We start from the raw sequence: 7,919 nt of genomic DNA, 5'->3' as shown, positions 1-7,919 counted from the left end.
ATAAAAATATGATATAATATCAAGAGAGTATTTTAATTTATAACCATGAAAGTACTCCCCCTGAGTTATGTACTCAATTCATTTAATGTCTTTTTCATTTTCTAATTTCTTAATCAAGTGTCTTAGATTTTCAATGATTTGAACTTGACTTTGGATGCATAGGCTTGGAGGACCAAAAAGTCACAATAAATACTTCTTTGGATGAACTAAACCTATTTAGCCTCTTTTTCTTATGAATTTTAATGTGTGAGAGGCTCAAGTTCATGCAATGGACGAAGTATGCTAAACTTAGGTTTTTTTTATTTAAGCATGGATTAAGCATTAAGAATTATTTTCCAAGCAAAAGTGCTTTGTCCATTTGGAAGTGGATTTAATCTTCAATAGTATGAGTTATGTTACTCATTTGTAAAGTATAATGTTCCTGATATTTAGCTAGTTTTAAGCCTTCAACCTTCTACTTTGAACAAATCAAAGTTAGCATGCTTTAACTAATATTTTTATATTTTACCCAATCATTATAATATATATGCATTAAGTTCATATTGGATATATTATTTGAGTTTTCATATCGGCTTAACTTTCTTGTAAAATTCTTAGTATGCATATACTAAGATTTTTCATTTTAAGCACATACCACTTTCCAAGCCTTTTAGTCATCACTTACCCTATAACTAGTCCTAAGAACAAAGGATGAATTAAATGACCATGTAAATCCAATTGGAACCTTTCTTGGTTACCCATGTTATTTTCTTGTCTTTGCATCGGGCACCTCTAAATAGGCAAGTTAACCAGATATGCCCTTTTCTTTCACAATAAAGACACACTTTATATACATGTGAAAGACTGTGTATTCATTTTATTTTTACTTGAAAAAGCAAAAAAAAACCTGTGGGGTTTATGAGGCGAACCCTTTTTGAAATATTTATTTCATTTAACTCCTAAGGGTTTATTATGATTATTCTTTTCATTTGTAATTTTAGAATTATCCCCAATATTTCCATCTATGCAGATAATTTTCAATATCTTTTTGATCTTCTTCTTTTCTAGACAAGCATGATAATCTCTTAATTCTTCTACATGTTTTGCTAGCTTTTTATTCACATTTTTCAAGAATAATTTCTTCTTAGACATCCCAACTAGAAATTTATGTATTTCAAATGAAGCAATTTCTAGTTTAACATTAGCGGACATGCTTTTATTAACAATTTTATCACAAGATTCAATACAAGATTTTTCACTAAAATAATCACATGAAATATTGCACGAATCATTATCAGAGTTATCAATAGATGATTTAACACATGATTCATTACACAATATAATGCAGGATTTATCAGATGATTTTTTATAGGATTTATCGTAAAAATCATCACATGATTTTTCATAATATTTATCACAAAAATCATCACATGAATCAATAAATGAATCATTAACTAAGATATGTTGAGATATATGCACCTTCTCCTTGACTAATTTAGTTTGTTCATGAATTACCACTTCTTACACATTTGAGCGTGAAGCCTCAGGAATGGTGGTCACTTCTTTCATAGTCTTTCCATATCTCTTGTCAAGTTCTTCCCAAATGTCTCTTGCACATGTACATGCCATAATTTCATGAAAAATATTAAAATCTAACGCACAATATAACATATCCATGGTATTTGAATTTGCATGCATATCATTTTCAGTTTTTGGCATGCAGATTCCTTTATCAATTACTTGTCAGGCCTTCCAATTCATTGATTTGATAAAAACACTCATTTTTAGTTTCCCTATCGAAAAATTTTTGCCGCAAAATATTGGAGGACTAAAATAAGATTGCCCCTCACCGAATGGGGATACACCAACATAAGCCATCATGATCTTTTACAAAAACGGTTTAGTCTATGTAACGAGACTCTGATACCAAATGTGAATTTAGGTGTATTCCCAAAAGGGGGTGAATTGGGTATTTAAAAAAATTCTTCGTATGTCCTATCTTTAATCTCAGTATTACTCAATCAATCTCAAGTATTTTAGATATTCAGATATGCCAATATTTAAAACATGCACAGCAGATCAAAAAAATATAAGTGCGAAATTGTAAAGAGAGATAGAGAGAGAGAGAGAGAGAGAGAGAGAGCGTAGACACTAAATTTTTAATGAGGTTCGGCCAAACTCGGCCTACGCCCTCGCTTGGGCTAACTACCCAAGGATTCCACTAATTCGCTCCTTAAACTTGGGTGGCGCTTCCCGTTACAATCTGCTGCTTATAAGAGGCACAACTTCTTCCTACTCTGCTACTTACAAGAGGCATAACTTCCTCATACTCTGCTGCTTACAAGAGGCACAGCTTCCTCCTACTCCGCTGCTTACAAGAGGCACAACTTCCTCCTACTCTACTGCTTACAAGAGGCACAACTTCCTCCTACTTCCGCTGCTTACAAGAGACACATCTTCCTCATGCTCTGCTGCTTACAAGAGACATAACTTCCTCCTTCTTAGTTCACAACTCGAACCGTAAATACAAGTGATAACATATAAATATGGATACACTTAGACTGCTTCTCAATAAGCTAATGAGTACAATAAATTCATAAACATACTCATAGGATATAATCTTAAAGCTCAATGAGTGTATGTGATGTTTTCAATAATATTTTTGCAATAATCAAATATATGATCTTTGTATATAAAAATATATATGATGTGTTTGCTCCAAAGATCTAAACTTTATTTAAAAAATTTCTCCGTATAAGATATCTCAAAAAAATATATTTTGGTGATTTTAGGATTCACTCTCAAATAGTTTTTGCAATAATGGAATACGATGAAATCTTTGAATAAGGTATAAACATGAATGCTTTCAAAGATTTAAACTATAGCAAAACTTTTTCCCAAAAAAAGATTTCAAATAATAAATCGATGAAGAACTAGAGTTCTTACTCTTAATAAGATATTAAAAATAAAAGAATATGAGAGAAGAAATCCTTTGAATATGATGATTGAATGCTAAAAAATTAAAGCTTGTTTTACCAAACCTCAATACCCAAGATGTTTGCAAAAGATATGAGTGAACGCCCTATGATCTTGAAAATCAACGTAAAGAATGCCTAAGAATGTTTTTATGTGAAGAGTATTGGCAAAAGGATGTAACACTAGGTTTAGGGTTTGATATTTATAAGCATCTTCATATATGGGCGTATCCTGACTGTTGGATCATTAAAAAATATTTTTGCTAATAAAAAAAATCTTCCCATTGAGCGTTGGAGTGCCGTTCTGCCCAATAGACTTGTTGACGAGTGGATACATTTCTCGTCGAGTGTCCTTAATGCATTCGTTGACGTGAACAGGGGATTCGTCGACTAGTGGGTTGTCTGAGATTTTTATGGTCTCAATATTTTCTCATTGATGAAAGCAGTGCGTTCAGCGATGAGTGGCATTCAGTCATTCGTTGATGAGATCAAGGGAATTGTCGACGAGTTGCCTGTTATTCAGCCCAATCCAACCTAGGTCATTGCATATGAATATGTCATGAAAAACATGCATCCTAAGGTCAATCTATATGTCATTTTGAGCTTCCAACTATATCATGTGATCATGCATGTACAAACATAATCTAAAACAATACAACTAAAATAAAAACACATCTTCACTCATTTGCTATTGAATTCTCTTATGGAATGGGCCAAGGTATGTGAGCTTTATATTCCTTACGGCTTCCATTTTTCCTTTGCCATGTATGCGTGCTTGAAGTAACTTGTTCAAGTACTAAACGCACAGATGAGATAATTGTACTTTGTTATCATCAAAACAGAGATCAGACTGAAAAAGTCAACAGAAGTATGGGAGCAGATCAAGAGAGGCAATGCAGAGTCTAAAGTAGTAACTTCTTTTCCTTCTATTTTTTTTTAAAAGATTTGACATAGGCACCAAAAAATTTCTTTATTTTAACTTAAAACCCATACATTTGTGAAGTGCATGTTTGCAATTACCAAAGGCCTTCCTACTTTAAGTCCAACTTTATATATTTTATAAGGGCTTTTCATAAATTGAGTAAGGGTTATGGCTCATGCTTACCTTAGGCTATCAAGTTTGCCCATCAAATGGTATATATATATATTTATGTAGAAAAAAAAAAGAAGGGAAATCATAGGGTAAAAGACAATCAGGCAAAGAGTTGATCAATATTAAGGTAAAGAACAATTAAGAGAAAGAAAAGGGCTTGACCAAACATTCCTAGAAAGATCAAGCCGCCAATGTGTGATAAAGGGAGGGTGAGAGACGTCAAAAGAAATCAAAATAAAGCTTAAAGATGGTTTTGATGACTAATTAAACGACAACCCTAGCTACGCAATTAATGGTTGACTAACAAAGAGGAATCACAGGTTAATATTGTTGAATTGTTAATGCCTTTATAAGATGAGACTTGCTCAAGGCTTCGCACAAAGAAGGGTAATTGAGGTGAGGAGCATGAGTTGAAGTCAAACCAATAATAATCATAATCATAATCATAATCATCATCATCATCATCATAATGATAATACAACAATTAACTAAGTTAAATTATATTAAATTAAATTAAACTACTCCTACAAATCTACTTTTTATTTTAGTTAAGTTCTGTAACGATGATGAGTCCCTAAAATACATGAATTTAGACCCTTATTTACCTTTGTTTATCCTCATTTTATTATGTATTTACCCAGAGTTATCATTGTTCAGAGCTATGCAAGGTTTGTTTTTCTTTTCAGGAAAAACAGGTTAAAACCATGGAGTTAGGCATTACAAGAAGCCAATGAGGATTTGGAGGATTCAAAGCTCGAATTCACACTTTCAGCCAAGCTTCAGAAGCTTCATATCATAAATAGACAAGAAGATCATGTTCAACCATGTGGCGCAACTAGCAAACCACAGAGGCAACTTAGTCTTCCACTGCAAACTCTAAGGTTCAGACTAAGATTAGAATGCTGCAAGGTTTGACCAAGTGTGCGACCAAGTGAAACCCTAGAGCAACCACGTTGACATACTGAGATAGAACTGAAATTCAGAAATACCGAGAGTCTCTATGAAGTGTTCTATTAAGAGAGCTTCCGGGGCAACTATGTCGAGATACTAAGATTTCTTGAAAATCGAGATATTGCAAGTCTTGACCATCAGCTTGACCATCAAGACCCTAAGGTGTGATAAAGTTGAAGATATTGAAGATTCAAATCCCTAACTTCCTACGAGATCTGACTAGGGTGTGCACAAGAATGCTAAAGGAGCAACTTGGTCGACAGCGACGATCTGTTGCGTGAGATTTGCTGCAAACTTTCCTAACTTGTAAAACAACCCTTGTAAACCCTAGAGCCTATAAGTATTCGCTATGAACACAAGCTCTGGGTTCCTCTTTGACCTCTCTTAGGTTAGTGACAGACCTAGGAAGTCTTTGAGAGCCAAGTTAGAGTAGGAGTAGAGTAGTTTCGGTTTGTGTATGGAGTGTTCGACGACCTGTGACAACCGGCGGCGTTCATACAACAGCCGTGTATATTAGATAATTTCCTCTTGTACTTCTGGCGTTGGTGACAGGAATTTTGAATGATAGAGGGATGATATTTTTACTCATGCTTTCATTTACTGCTTTCAATTTAATGCTTTCCATTTACTTGCTGTGTCTTTGATGAAAGATTGCAGATAAGGATAAGCACTGCTACGTATTAATCAGAGGGAAATAGTTGGCTATGGAACCGTGGAGGGGTTTGTTATCGTTGAGACAGGGTATACTCTGGTTCTCGACCATACTCCAGATGGTTGGTGCACCCTTGCTACCCTGTGCCCTCGATCGCCCCTCTCCTGCTTTGGGCTGCTCTGGTTAGTACTTCTATGGAAGTCTAGATGAGTGTAGTTAGAAGCATGACATCCAGCATCTGATTCAAACCACAATATCGCTTTGTAGGAGTACGGTAACTTAGAAATTTACTTGCTTTGCAGTAGTTTAGATTAATTTGCTTTTAGTTACATGCTTTCTAGTAGTTGTTAGATAATCACCATTGCAAAATACCATCTTTCACTTCTTTTTCATAACAAGGCTTTAGAAAACTAAATTTGAAGTGGTTTAATAACCGTGCTTCAAGTCTTCATGGATTGATACCCGACTTACCCACTTTCTATTGAACTTGGGATAGTTAGGTTTTATAAATATTATTTTTGGTAGTTAAGGACCCAAGTCTTGGCAAACCTACCAAATTTTGGTGTCGTTTCTAGGGACTTGGCTACGATTATAAGCCAACTTCCGCTTTAGAGTATTATTGCCTTGTTCTTTTGATTTGCTCTCCTTTTGTTTTCACTTTCTTTGTTAATTTCTATTTTCTTTATTTTATTTTCTATTTTTGAAGTCTGAATCTGTGTGCTTGCATGTGTGTATGTTTGGTCTACGTTATTTAAAACCTGAGATAATTCCTATAGATCTTTAGATTAAAAAATGTAGATCCTTGAGGAAACCTATCTCTAATCCAAAGAAGACTGAGTCATCTGGACTGAAAGCAATGACCAAAGATAACCCCCCGATTTCTACTGAACAAATTTTGGAACCCCACGCTCCCCACCTACCTGTGGTAGGAGAGCAACATCTTCGGCCCATTAGCGACTACTTTGTACCTAATGTATAGACCTCATCGTCCTGCATCTGATTCCTGGATGTTTGAGCGGCACAATTTGAGATAAAGACTTCAATCATCGCGATATTGCCCATCTTTCATAAGAACTCGATATAAAATCCTTATCAGCATCTAGATGAGTTCTTGGAAATTTGTTCCACCATCCGTATCCCTAATTTTAGTGATGATGCTCTCCATCTTAGGCTCTTCCCGTTCTCTCTAAAGGATAAAGCCAAATATTGGCTGACGTCCTTAGAACCAAACTCAGTGACCAACTGAGCAACCATGCTACATGAATTTCTTAAAAAGTACTTTCTAATTGGAAATACTAACCAGCTTCAGAGAGCCATCACAAGTTTCTCACAAATGGATAGGGAACTCTTTTTTGAGACTTGGGAGCACTTTGGGGACCTGCTCCGAAAATATGCCCACATCACTAGGTCCCCAAGTGGCAATTAGTCCAAACTTTCTACGAAGGGTTGGCTAAGAGAGATAGGTCTATGGTTGATGCATCATGTAGAGGTACTTTCATTACTAAGCATGAGAACGAGGCCTGGATTCTCTTTGAAAATCTAGCTAAAAACTCTCAAAAGCACATGGCTGCCACCCTGTAGACTCCCTAATTTTACGAGTTATCCACGAGCCAGGATTTAGCTTCTACTCTACATGCCATATCCAAAAAGGTGGATCAATGCTTGTCCCAAGGACCATAAACAATGGTGTGTGTAGAGATATGTACAATTTGCTCCGACCCTTCCCATACATGTTATAATTGCCCACACGCGCATTTCCCACCCGAGCTTGGGCATGAGGAAGTAAAGGCCACCCACAATTGGTATGACAAGGCCTCTAATGATCTGTATTCAAACACATACAACCCTGGGTGGAAATAGCATCCTAACTTCTCGTGGAGGCCGCAAGCTTCGGGTTTTTAAGGACAAAGACCTCTACAAGCCTTGAATGCTTTGCCTCCACGACCATACCAAAATCTCCAAAGTCATTCTAATTCAGCCCCTAGATTTTTAACCGCCTAGCAATCATCTCCCTTGCAACCCAAGTACGACACATTTTAAGAGACGGTGCTGAGATCCCTTAAGAATATTGAAGCTGATCGCCAAGCGGATTGTCAACTCCTTCACTCTCACTCCCAATCCATTGCGAAGCTAGAATTCACTTTAGGATAACTAGATACCACCTTGAGTCTGAGAGATGAAGGCAAGTTGCCAAGTTAGCCTATAGTAAATCTTAAGGGACAATATGGGGTAGAAGGTGAATCAGACGCTAGCCCCTCATCATATTCTG

At 35.9% G+C, this 7,919-nt stretch overlaps 1 non-coding gene across 1 annotated transcript; it reads right to left on the bottom strand.

Moving 5' to 3' along the window:
• Positions 1-6,951: 6,951 nt before the first annotated feature.
• Positions 6,952-7,059, bottom strand: LOC131161134 (small nucleolar RNA R71). Its single transcript, XR_009138292.1, has one exon. It is a non-coding gene; the product is annotated as a small nucleolar RNA R71 (small nucleolar RNA).
• Between the last annotated feature and the right edge of the window lie 860 nt (positions 7,060-7,919).

Source organism: Malania oleifera, chromosome 7, assembly GCF_029873635.1.
Source record: "Malania oleifera isolate guangnan ecotype guangnan chromosome 7, ASM2987363v1, whole genome shotgun sequence".
Taxonomy (NCBI): domain Eukaryota; kingdom Viridiplantae; phylum Streptophyta; class Magnoliopsida; order Santalales; family Ximeniaceae; genus Malania; species Malania oleifera.
The sequence above is the reverse complement of the archived record's forward strand: the minus strand, read 5'-3'. Positions and strand labels throughout refer to the sequence as shown.